The following is a 13,558-nucleotide window of genomic DNA, read 5'->3' as shown; positions in this document are numbered from 1 at the left end:
ATAAAAGTATGACAGTCAGCAAAAGAGTGCAGTGGAGTCACTAAGGAATAAAATGTGCAAGTAACAGTGTGAAAGTGTCTGCAAGTATTGCTTGATTACAAAAGTGTGTTGCAGCCTGTAAGCCAAACTGAAAAATGAAAATGTCTGACATAAATTCTGAAATAAAAATGCCCCACCTGTAAGAAAATAGTACACAACCTGCAGCAGGCTGAAAAGTATAGCTGCAGAAGATGGTGAAATCACGTGTGAAATATATCCCTGTTGAAATACTGAAACATGACAGAAGTGAGACTGCTGGAAAGGATTGTAATAACTACAGGTAAAACATGTCAATAAAGCCTAGAAGTAAGTACCATCCTGAATAGTAAAATGAAAACAAGTGAGAGAGTGTGAGAAAGTCACCTTACATAAGTTGCATTTAAATAGAAAAAGCAACTTATGTAATGTGATTTTATGTGCTGATGAAGGGTGTAGACCCGAAAGCTTCATTAAAATTGTTTGTTTGTGACTACCGTGTTTTTGGCTTCTTTTGGATGAACAGTGACTTAGTGTATCTTCGTGGAGAGTGTGAGAAAGTGTCATGAATCCAGCAATACAGTAGTAATAACCCCTGAATAAAGTATACTGCAGTCAAGACAGAATGAAATGTATGTGAGAATCAAAACCAAACAGCGAAATCTGTTCAAAGTGTTGCTGCATCTGGAATGTGTATCCCAAAATCTGGATATGTTGCTCTCAGTCTGCAATATGCAGATAGTATGATTGTCTGATATACCAAATATTCACACTTGTCTACAGCTATATAAAGCAAATGTAGCAGGATGATGTAGCTGAACAAAGCTAGATATGAATGTGTGTGAAGAACAATAAAATGTATATTGATGTTGCAGTAACAGTCCTATCACCAAGTTGAAATAGTTATCATATAGGAAACTGTAGTTAGAACAGTAGTGTGTATATATCTGTAGCTATTAGAAATGTACAGCATATGTATTGGTATTTGAAGGTGTTAATATTATTTTCTTCACCCCACCCTATAACCACATATAACCCATTCCACGTGAAAATTGTATGTGCAATCACAATTAACACCCCTGGACGTTTGTCCTGTTGGGTCATATATATTTGCATGTCTGTTGATGCATCTGCCCTGTTCATACATCCAAACCTGATGGCCTGTTGCCATCAATTAATCTTGCATGTTGTTGGACTGTGTATTGCTGTTCAAATTATGCATGTGTTATGCACGCTGTTCAATGGTGTGAATATCTGGGTGTTCGGTTAATGGGAATACTAATGCATCCTGTTACAACTAATTGTGAATGGTATTATATGTCACTAACCCAAACTGTCATGACATAATGCAAAACATAGGATGACAGGGAAGGCGGGTTCCAGCGGACCCACCTCTCCCACCTCAGCTGGCGAGTGCACCTGGCACTAGTGCCGAGTCTGGACCCTCCTCTGGTGGCCCTGTGCCACCTGCGGGTGGAACCACTGCAGGGGATGGGGCTCGCCCCCCCTCTGCAAGTGTGGCCGGAGGAGAGCCACCACTCACTCTCCGTAGCGTCCGGACTGTGGTGCGTAGGGAGATTCGGGACTCTGTTCTCGAGCCCCTATGCCAGCTTGAGGTACGGGTGGCACAACTTATGGGCATGCCTGTTGCCCAGCCTCCACAGCCCCCAGCACAGCCCTGTCCTGGGCAGTGAAGGAACAGTGGCAACTGCCTATGGGTGGGGATATCAGTTCCACTGTTGCCATCTGTGGGCTCATGGGCTCTGGATATCCAAACCTCCATCCCCATCAATTGTGTAACCCCCCACACTTGTCATACACCGCCCCTGTATGCGTCTTATTTGTCTTGTCTGTTTACCTACCCAACCTACCTCCCCAGCTGTACTGACTTCCTTCAACTGACATACTACTCTCACCTGAAAAAAAAAAATACCCACAAAAAAATTACGCCCCATACATAGCTGCCCATTCCGCACACATGTCTGCTGGACATGGAATCTATCAATTACAATTGGCTGTACAACAAGTATTATTGTTGTCCTGACACCTCTCTCAGGGGTGGAAGGTTTCAAATGTCACACCAAATTACATACATATGCACAGCTGTTGCTGATGAAGAAATGGGCAGCTATGGGCCTTACCTACATCCCTCCTGCAAATCCCAAGCTTGTTTCCCTACTATCTTACCCTCTTTGTGACCCCTTTTTCACCACTTTCCTGTCTCCCCATTTTCATTTCTTTCAAAGAAAATAGCGTGGGTGTGGGCCAGAGTAAGCACTGTTAAGCAGTTGTAAGCAGGTGTGCGCTTGTGTGCGCGGAGCTAACCGCCAGTGCGCATGCGTGAGCTCCACGCAAACCAGCGCTAACCCGGTTACAACTGCTTAAAAGTGCCTTAGTCACTTTGATTGACAGGTCCTGTACTCAGTTCAAAAGCAAAATAAAATCCCACTGTCAGTCCCAAACCCAGGACCTTGGAAACACTAGTCCGTATGACCTACCACTAAGCGATGACTCTTATACAAGAACATTGTGCTAAAATAAATATAACATGTAATAGTAGGGATGAATGTAAAGGGAATATAGGATGTGTAGTACCCAAAGCATGTCATGTAGAATTACTGTCAAAACTACTGGATTCCCATAATAGTAGTGTGTGAACAGAAACAGCCATGCTAGTTGTTAGCTTGTAGGTAATAATGTCAGTTAATGTACATATATAAATGTATGCATATGTACATATATATATATATTAATATATATCTATATATAGTTGTAGGTGTCAATGTGCATACACACTTACTACAGGGAACAGGAGAGAGGAATGGAGAAATGTGAATCTACAACACAGCCTGAATCATGAGAGAGATACTAACCTTTACACTCACAGAACAGTGTCCACAGCATACCACCATGGTCCCCGTCCTTACAATCTGAAAGGGCAACGCCTATCTCACATACCCTTTTATAGCACTGACCTGAAATCACAGTGAGAACTGCAATCAGTACACAACTGGCTTTATGCAATTAGCAAATGCTGGCTTACAATTGGTGCAGAGGCCATCACATGGACCTATGCAGATACCTACAAAAGCATCCAGTACTAACACTCCACGCATGCAATACATTCATTGCATTGTCTGGGAAGCAGACAGAGGAGAGAAAACTGAGAGAGAGAGAACAAAAAAAAAAACACACTGTCACTCTGTCACTCCTAAGCTGTCAGCAGTGACAGTAGCAGCAGGAATCAGAAGCAGTGGTAGCATAACCAGCTGCGGCAAACACAGGTAATGCAAAGTAGCAGGTTAATAGTGTGCATACTGTGAACCCTCCAAATGTGTCATAGGTCTGTATCTATAGGTATGTCCATGTGATATGTTGTGTGTACGTAGTTCCACCAAAGGGGATGACCATACATTACATGTCAATCAGTGTTAGGCCATGATCCTGGCAGCAGTTGTCTGTGCATTGCCCTCAGCAATGGCTGTAGTGACTGCTTTGAAAGGTCAGCCAGGTTCAAAAGGCAGGATCAGCCATCACAAAGGCACACTGACTGGGAACAAGTGTCTGCAGGTACCCAATATCACTGCATATGCATCCCATACTGCATAATTCCATAGCTTAGCAGACCAGGCCGGTTTTGCATATGATGTGGTAGTTCCCAGGGTCAGTTGAGTTGCCTCCCTTAGTGGTGTGGGACCACTGTCGCTTTATGCCTGTCCAGGTACATATCCTGTAGTACGGCCAAGATAAATTATCAGTGTTACATGCGGTTGTATGACCTCTTGGAGTGCAGGTAGCACACATCCAGGGATACCATGAGGTCACAGTGATGCTGTGTGTTCTGCTCTGCTGAGGGTGGCCCTCACCTGGACATGTGAGATGATAGGAGGTTACATACAGCTGTGATAACTATTTCAACTGGTGGGGAGAAGGAGGGATCGTGCACCGAACCTGTCTGCAAGACTGTTGCCAATATCCGTGTGTTTGGTGAATGTTAAGTAGGTGTGTATTAACACATAGCATATCTGAGGCATTTGGTCCATATGTGTAACATAACTGAAGAAGGCCTTGTGGTCATCCATAGTGTTTGTTGCCATTTCCCTCCCAGAGTAGGCCGTGGCCGTTGTTATGACGGACCGTGAGTGTAGTACCAGTGCTGACCACAGATGCCTTCCCTTAATGTAGATAATGCTCTGTCCTGCAGTAGCCTCCTGCTATTGTTATACAATCTGCCTCTGTCTGGGGTCCACCGGACAGGATGCCTAACCTTTGTGCATAGGGTCTGGGTTAGAAATGTGTGTGCAAGTTCCATGCAATCTGTGGCATGTCCATGGCAAGCATTTGCAAAGGTCAGCAGTGTGGGTTGTGGCTTCCACTGGCCCAGTGTGCTGCATGGATACCATCTCAGTCCCAACAAGTGAATAACTGTCTAATCACATACATATCAAAGTAGTCTACTGTGCTGCTTTGGTGGTGGTGGTGGGATATGTATATCCAGGCTGAGTAACTTGTGTCCACATCACACTAGTGGATGGCATCCCACATACAGTACCTTGGGATGAACCCCCAGAGTGAGGTTGTGCATTGGACCTGTCAGTGTGTGCTGACCGATGGGGCATGCTAGTATGTTGTGTGGAATGTGGCAGGTATTGTTGCACAGGTGTTGGCTGAGCACTGATATCTGGCCATGTACCTGTGTATCCACCACGACACACACATGCAACATATGGGAGTAGTAGTATATCACTACACATGAGTATCATGTATAGTATGTGTGCCATATATTGCTGAAATAGTCTGCTGATATCCTGTTTGTGTTCTCTTCCGGGGAGATGGCGCGTCAGCGTAATCCTGCCTACTCTGCAGCGGAAGATGAGGAGATCCACCAGAGCCTGGTGTGGGAGTATGACATCCTGTTTTCCCGCACCAGTCAGAATCAGCAGGAGAGGGCTGCACTGTGGCAAGACCTTGTCCGTAGAGTAAATGATATTGGCATGCATAATAGGACATATGAGCAGGTACGACATCACTGCAGTGATTTAATCCGAAGTGTCCATCAGCGTGCATCAGGTATCCACAGGCAACAGGTTGCCACAGGAGGTGAGGTGGCCACACATCCCCCCTCACCAGACTGGAGGGGCTACTCCTAAGTGTTGTGGATCCAGCCCCAGAACAGCAACAGCAGTACACCTGCATCATGATGGAGGCTGGATCCACACAGCAGCATGACATGGAGCGTGCAGGTAATATGCCATATGTGCACTTGACTGTTCTGTACACTGTTAGTTTATGCATGTGTAAGGTGTGTCCGTGGTATGTATCTGTCATCATAGTATGTAATTGTGCATGTGTGATACTGGCAATATCAGCAGCTGATGTGTGAAAGGCAACTGGTGTACTACTGCACTGTATCATATGCAATATCAATGGCACAGTTGTGCCCACTGACATTAATCTCATTATTTCTGCAGGACCCTCCAGGGTTACATCAAAGCAGGCCATCCATGCTGGTGAGTGTGTTTAACATAACCTATAATAGTCCTGATAATGCTAGTAACAGTAGTGTAACTCAGTAGTGCTCTGTGTGTATGTGCATGTGTGCAGGTGTGCCTGTGCCCATGTGTGCATGTGTGCATGTGTGCATGTGTGCAGGTGTGCCTGTGTCCACATGTGCATGTGTGCATGTGTGCCTGTGTCCACGTGTGCATGTGTGCATGTGTGCCTGTGTCCACGCACGTGTGCATGCGTGCATGTGTGCATGTGTGCGTGACCCGCATGTGTGCATGTGTCCATGTGTGCATGTGACCACTTGTGCATGTGTGCATGTGTGCATGTGTCCATGTGTGCATGTGTCCATGTGTGCATGTAATCATGCGTGTGCATGTGTTCACATGTGCATGTGTCCCACATGTCTGCATGTCATATGTGCATGTGCATGTGCCTGTGTGCATGTCTGCATGTGTGCATGTGTGCCTGTGCATGTGTCCACATGTGCATGTCTGCATGTGTACCTGTGTCCCATGTGTGCTCCATGTGTGCATGTGTGCATGTGTGCATGTGTCCACGTGTGCATGTGTGCATAAGTACATCACTGGTAACAATGTCTGGAGACTGTAAACTGTGTTTCCTGTCTTCCTCCCACAGGTTCTGGTGCTGCTCTGGTGTCCTGCAGCAGGAACCTGAATCTTGTGCCACGGTACTGGTAATGATGATATTTGTGTAATGGTACAGGAAGGTGTGTCAGGGTCCGCCATTGGTCAGCCAATTGACAGTACACAGCTGTCAACCATCATTGCGCACAGTCATCCTGCCAGTACATCCTTTGTCACCATTGTCCCTAGGTGATGGACGGGATACAGTGGGCATAGACCAGGGTAATGTGGTACCTGTGGCACATGCGTCCCCACAGCAGCCATGGGCAGTGTCCTCTGATGGTACCACACAGACAGTTGCCCATGGGTTCTGCATTGGGAGCATCCGTGGGCGTACTGCCTCTGGCCGACATGCCCAAAGAGGTCTGTCAACCTCAGCTATGTTTTGGACTGTCATGCAGGCACAGTCGCGTATGGAAAGGTACAGACAGGGTCTGAGGGAGCTGAGAGCATGTCGCACAGCCATGACAGACGGTATGCGTGACATTGCGGATGCTATCCGTAATTTCACGATGTCATAGACAGACATTGTGGGGACATATTACAGCAGTTCCACAACCAAATGTCCATGAGCCAGGGCAATGGTGGGCGTTTGCAGCGTCGACGTGGCCGTATGCCGGCAACAGCAACAGCTGGCAGTCGGCGCGGACGCCAAGCGGCTCGCGCACACCCCCATAGTGCCAGCAGCAGCACCAGCAATGCTGGGTCTGTGCTGTTATCGGAACGCCCCAGGAGACCATGTGCACGTGGCTCTGGACAGTCCCAACAGGGACCTGTGTCCAGTCAACACACTCCCGCTTCTGATGACAGTACCTAGTCTGGCTGAGTACTGGATACGGTCTGTAGCACCCCTGCCAGGCACAGGTACTGTGTCCGTGCCCACAAACACTGATCTGTATGACCTGCCAGGTGCAGTCTGTGGCTGTCCACAGACCCCTGTATATGGCAGCCATGAGGTGGAGCTGTGTGCGTGCATACACACATGCGAAATGTTAACACCTAGGGTGACCACATACATGCACACACTGCACCAACACTGCCCCACCCTGTACTGCTGCCTCACTATACACATACACATATGTCAATTGGTGGTATCAGTGGCTGACTCAGGCATATCTAATTCACACCCTGTGCATATGATGACACTGTGCCACCTCCTGCAATCTCCAACATCATTGCGGGATCAGGTAAACACGTTGCTGATGCACAGGGTGACTACATAGAAGTGTATTAGTAGTATCATGTTGGTAACAGTACAGTGTGCTGCTATGACTGTGTGTATATCCCAGCATGCCTGCTGCAGTAACTGTATGAATGTCCTGAATTGTTATCTGCACCCATAGTACATACCAAAGTGTAACAGCTGCACATAATTGCATGCCGGTGGTAAGGTTGTGAACAGATAGCCGCATACATGGGTAGCACAGGGGGGAAGCTAACAGAAGTAGTGATATGCAATGGTGGACATGTACAGTAATAGTGTCAAGTTGCCCACAACGACTATGCAATGTGGATGTTTGCGCATGTAGATATGTGTGCAGTACCAATGTAATCCAAATCACAAATAACTATGACATAATATCTGTTCTACCATGGGCATCTGCGCTGTGTATTCCTGGGTACATGTTGATAGTGCCTACATATTTGCATTGTTACTTACTGTTATTGTTACCCCTTCTTGTTGTACTGCACTACTTCCAGCCCTACTTACTGTAGCTTTGTTTGCATGCATGTTCGCTTGGGGTTCCCTGGAACACTGCTTACCTGCAATGCAGAGTTACAGTGCTCTGTAGACTCCTAGTGACATATGCATAGCGTACACGTATGTCAACTTTACACATGACAAACGTCACTGTCTGTCCTGTGTGCATATACGTTGCCTGTGACACATTGCACATGTCTTACCTGGCATTTACCCACATGTGCAGTCATATATGCCAGTGCTATGAAACAGTAGCAGTACACCCACACATACACACCTTCAGTATATTGTTCCCCATTGGCCCTATGTGTTGGTACTCACCATGGCAATCACACTACTAGGGTAGCATGTGCAAAGGTAACCTGTGAATCACCTCTATGGTCCAGTTGTGGTTTATGTGAGTCATGTGGCAATGTCACAGCTGCCACATGTATGCAGTCAGCCATCACCCTTGGCCAGGAATGTATAAGACATGTGTGGGATGCCACCACACAGCCAATCTGGAGACTGAGCTCTCTGAAACCAGTAATGCCATACCATGTCAGGTGGCATGTCATATATACTACATCCTGGACAAACTTCAACCCCAATCCCTGCTGCTACTATTGATAAAACCCCTGAAGATGTCTTTGATAGTTTTGACCAATTCTTTACTGAGACATTTCAAGCCCTAGTTAGCCATCTACCTCCTAGCTCCCCTGGTCCTGAAAGTAGCACCCCTAGAAACCTACTTGCATTCAGCTACAACCAATTAAGCCACTTCACTTCCTCCGCACCTTGATTGAAAAGTATAACCCACCACTTTCTGCTGATCCAACTCCCTGCCAAGTACCTACAGAAATCCAGCTGATGCTATTGCAACACCCCGAAGTCTCAAAACTAATCAAATGAACCATGGTAGAATCTAAATTTCCACCATCTGGAAAAATATCCTATGTAATCCCACTTCACAAAGGAGGCACTCTACTGAATCCTCCAATTATAGGCCAATAGCTATACTCTCTCCACTTGTAAAGATTATGGAAACTTTATTCATAGACAATTCATGCCACCTAATCCAAAAATTGCCTCTATGGCAGACACTCCAGCATGGCTTCGTCCTCATCACAGCACAACTTCAGGCCTCCTAGCCTTTACTAACACCATAAACCATACTTGCACAACACTAATTATATATCCTCAGCCTCTTTTGGATCTTTCACAAGGCATACGATATGGTTGATCACCAACTTGTAATCCACACCCTGGGTAAAACATTCTGTTTGGATACTGGAACCTATTCAATGGTTTCAATCACCTACCTGCATGTGCAATTACGACAGCAGGCTGGCCTCTGGTAGAACAAACTCTCCTAACCTTCTACCTAACATCCTCAGAGTACCACAAGGCTCTATACTAGGGCCTTCTTGCTGTTCTCCATCTTCATTAACGACCTTTATACTGTCATCCCAAAAGTCAGCTGTATCCAATATGCTGATGACTCTACTCTGGACTTGCTCAGCCACACATCTCCCAGTAGAGTTATGGTCAGCTACCCAGACCACCTTTAATACTAATAGAAAACTGGCTTTCTGAACATCGTCTCGATCCTAACCCAAATAAACTAAACTGCTGTGATATTTCACCCAACATGCTTAGGTACTACCGCTTTCACCCTTTACCTATAACATCAACTGATAACAATAATCTCCCCTGACCCATCTACTAAACTATTAGGTGTCATCATAGACAATAATCTCAAATGTGACCTACATAGTTAATATATAAATTATCAAAGCCATCAATAAAAAACTAGGGTCACTTTACAAAATAAAGCCTTCTAACCTCCAGCTAAAAGTACCATAGCTCACTCACACCTTCTTTCAACCCTTCTGTATGCATCCCCTCTACTCTAGAATATGAACAAAGACTGTCCTTAACAAACACTCAATTTGTTACAATCACATTGCCAGGTTTGCCACCGGGCCGCCTTTTAGGTCTCATCATTGCATCAATCTAAATCAGCTTGGTTGGCTTGCAAAACTACCCAGCCTAATACAGTATAACCAACTGATTATGGCCTATAAAATCCTCTTATAATCCGGGACAATACTCCTGCACTTCAAATATTATCACCCCCTATAACAATCCTAGACCACTTCAATCCTCTAACAAACTACTAATACAGACTAGGCAAATTTAATAACACAGCGGTGATTCTCTCTTTGCAAACTCCTGCTACGGCTAGATCCTGGAACTCACTTCCAGCTGATATTACCTTACTTTCCACCTTAGGTCAATTTAACACTAGACTCAAACAACATTTGTCCTTAACTGGCTTTATGTCAATGTATCAAGCCTGGCTAACTGGAATAATGTAAAAATCTGTTAACTTCAGTTTACTGTGCACATTTAATTTAATCTGACTTGTGCTCAGGACTAACTTTAACCTGTGGAACATGTTTAACTTGCTTACTTATGTAATCTCTGTGGAAATAATCTGTTTGCAATATGTAATGCTGGTATTATGTAATGCTGTATCTGCTTACCCTTGTAGCTTTTCTTCCCAGACACCTCCGCTGGAAATGGACGCATGCATCCAGTCGGTTCTCCTGTCAACAAATAGGATAATAAATAAATAAATAAATATATTACAGTGACTACAATACAGGTCAGACATTGACATGCATGACAGCATGCTGAACACACTGGGGCATGTGGGGACTCAGTATAGCATCCCTGCTTACAGGCATCACACCTCCATAGCCGGCACACAGGCATATGTTCTGTTGAACAGAGCACATACCCATAGCATTTTTTACATCCCATTGTGCCACACACACACTCACAACCTGTGGGCTACACAACACACACTACAGGCGTGTCCAGGTACCTGTCTTGTGCTGGCAGACTGAGATCGCTCAACAGGCTATCTGGTGAAGGTCACAGTGATATGCCTCAGGGGGCACCACCACAGAACACATGCATGCAGCAGGTCAGTCAGAGGCATGAACATGAGCTCACTCATTGACCATGCCAGTATGGCTGACCTGGGAACCTCTACTCCCTGGACTACATGATGAGAGCATAGAATGGATCTCTCAGCATGTGGCACAGGCCAATGTGAGCCCTGATCTTGGTTGTAACATACCCTCGCAGGTACTTCCACCACTATATGTGGGAAGGGTGTTGTATGTCTACATTATGCTCAGTCTCCAATGTCATTCATAGGTATCGCTGGCTGTCAACGTATTCACATAGGGAAAGCCCGTGATGTGCAAGGGTATACTTGCATATGTGACACCCCATGGCCCGATGTATAATGGCAAAGCTCCTTGATACACACATACTGCATATGCTGGGACACTGGTTTACATAACCACCTCCTTGGGTATCACACAGGTGAGACACTAACAGTGCTGCTACACAACAACATGATGTACACAGATGCGTACGGGGACACTGTCTCAGCACGGTAGAACACCACCAAAATGTCTAATGCAGTACTGAATTCTGATTCAGCTCACAGGTGTTACCCATCACTGACGAGTTATGCCCATACCGTGATGTCCCCTACACATGCTCCTTGCTTACATGGACAGGGAGGTGAGCATCCCCAGGCACCACAGATACACACACCTCAGGTTGTTGGCACAGCACAAAGCATCAGAGCCTACTCATGTGCAGCTAACAGTGTGTCAGACTGCCATCTGGTTCATAACCTCGCACACAACCCTCCCATACAGGAAGACCACCTATCCTCCGCGCTTATTTTGGCAATATGACAGTCTCCAGAACTGTGTTTATATGGCTGGACTGCATCCAGCCAAACGATGACTCGCGTGAGCATTACTGTAACTTCTAACACACTAGTTGAAGGGTTCACAGCATGTGGTCACTGGTGCAGTGGAATGACATGTTACTACCACAACAGGTAGGAACATGCAGCACCTGTACATACGACTACATGTACACTATATGGCCCAGACCAGATGTGTATTGCGAGGTTTTTTCCCCATATCCCCCATTATAGCTACCCTGGTGAAAGAAGCACAGTCTATTGGTTACAAAATACCATTTACCACGGGGCATGTTCAACAGGGTAACACTGAGGTACGGGTTTTTTTATTGTATGGACCCTCTCTGTGTTGCCATTCGGGTTTAGGAAGGGCATTTGTTTGTCAAAGACCCACACAACAACACAAACCACACGCAGGTTTAAAAAAACCCTACTTATTGAAAATTTAGAACATAGCAGACACACTATTGGATTTCCCTCCCGGGGCTGTCTATAGGGGGGACATCCCCGTGTTTAGGGGAAATGGCATCTGGTGTATTTATTTTTGCCAAAAGGACTTTTCTTTTTTTCATTTACACCCCCCTACCCCCCACCCATTTGCAGGATTCACCCCTACCAAATGTAACATGAGAAGATTAAAAGCACTTTTCAACTGAAGTTTTTTCTCGGGCTGTACTTATAGGGTGCTGACAAATCTTTTTGAAAGGGAATGTCATCGGTAGTGTTCCCATTGCCAAAAAACATTTCAAAAATGCACACAAAAAAAACCCCCCCATCCAAACACACACCCGGGGTTTTAAACCCTACCTAATATACACGAAAATGAGCTTAGCAGGGGCTATTCGGTTTCAGACCCTTCTCCGCTGTATTATAGGGTGCACATCACTTTTTTAAAGGGAATGTGCATCTGTAGGGGTCCCTGTTTCAAAAGACATTTTTCAACAGTTGCACACACACAACCCCCTCCAAAAACACACCAAGCCCTTTGGGTTTTAAACCCTACCTAACTATTTTTGAACTTGAGAAAAGCATTTGCAGAGGCTATTAAAATTTCTGGGAGGTTTCCCCTTTTCCTGCTGTACTTTAGGGTGCTGACATCATCAGTGTTTAGAAAGGGAATGTGCATCCTGTAGTGTTTCTCCCAGTTGCCAAAGGAATTTCCCCCCAAAATTACACACACTAACCCCCCTCCAACACACACATTCAGGATTCAAACCCCCACCTAACTATGTTATGACACTGTGGGGCCCTTAGCAGAGGGGATTGATTTCTGGAGGTTCCTTCTCCTTGACTTATAGGGTGCTGACATCATCGTGTTTAAAAAGGGAAAGTGCATCCTGTAGTGTGTTTCCCGTTGCCAAAAGGACATTTCTCTCACACTTCACACACCAAAACCCCCCCCCAACCCACTTACATTTGCAGGATTCAACCCTACCTAACTATTTATGACACTTGAGGGAGCATTACAAAGCACATTCGATTACTGGGACTTTCTTCCCTGGTATTATAGGGGGCTGACATCTTTATTTAAAAAGGGAAAGTACCTGTAGTTTCCCCAGTTGCCAAAAGGGGATTTCCCCACCCAAATTGCACACACCAACAACCCCCCACAACACACACAAACCTTCAGGGCAAACCACTACCAACTAGTTTGACATAGATATGCATTACAAACATCATTTTACTGGGAGGCTTTTCTCCGCTTACTTATAGGGGCTACATTCTGTGTTTAGAAAGGGAATGGATCCTTTTGCTCCCCTTGCCCAAAAGGGGGCATTTCCCACAAAAATTGCACCTACCCCTTTCGGTTCAAACCCCCTACCACAGTTTGCACTCAACATGGGAGGGCCCAATTTTACTGGGAGGCTTTTTCCCCTGCTGACTTATGGGGCTACATATCTGTGTTTAGAA

Source organism: Protopterus annectens, chromosome 4.part0, assembly GCF_019279795.1.
Source record: "Protopterus annectens isolate FY-2018-M chromosome 4.part0, PAN1.0, whole genome shotgun sequence".
NCBI lineage: Eukaryota > Metazoa > Chordata > Ceratodontiformes > Protopteridae > Protopterus > Protopterus annectens.
Note: the sequence above shows the minus strand (reverse complement) of the source record.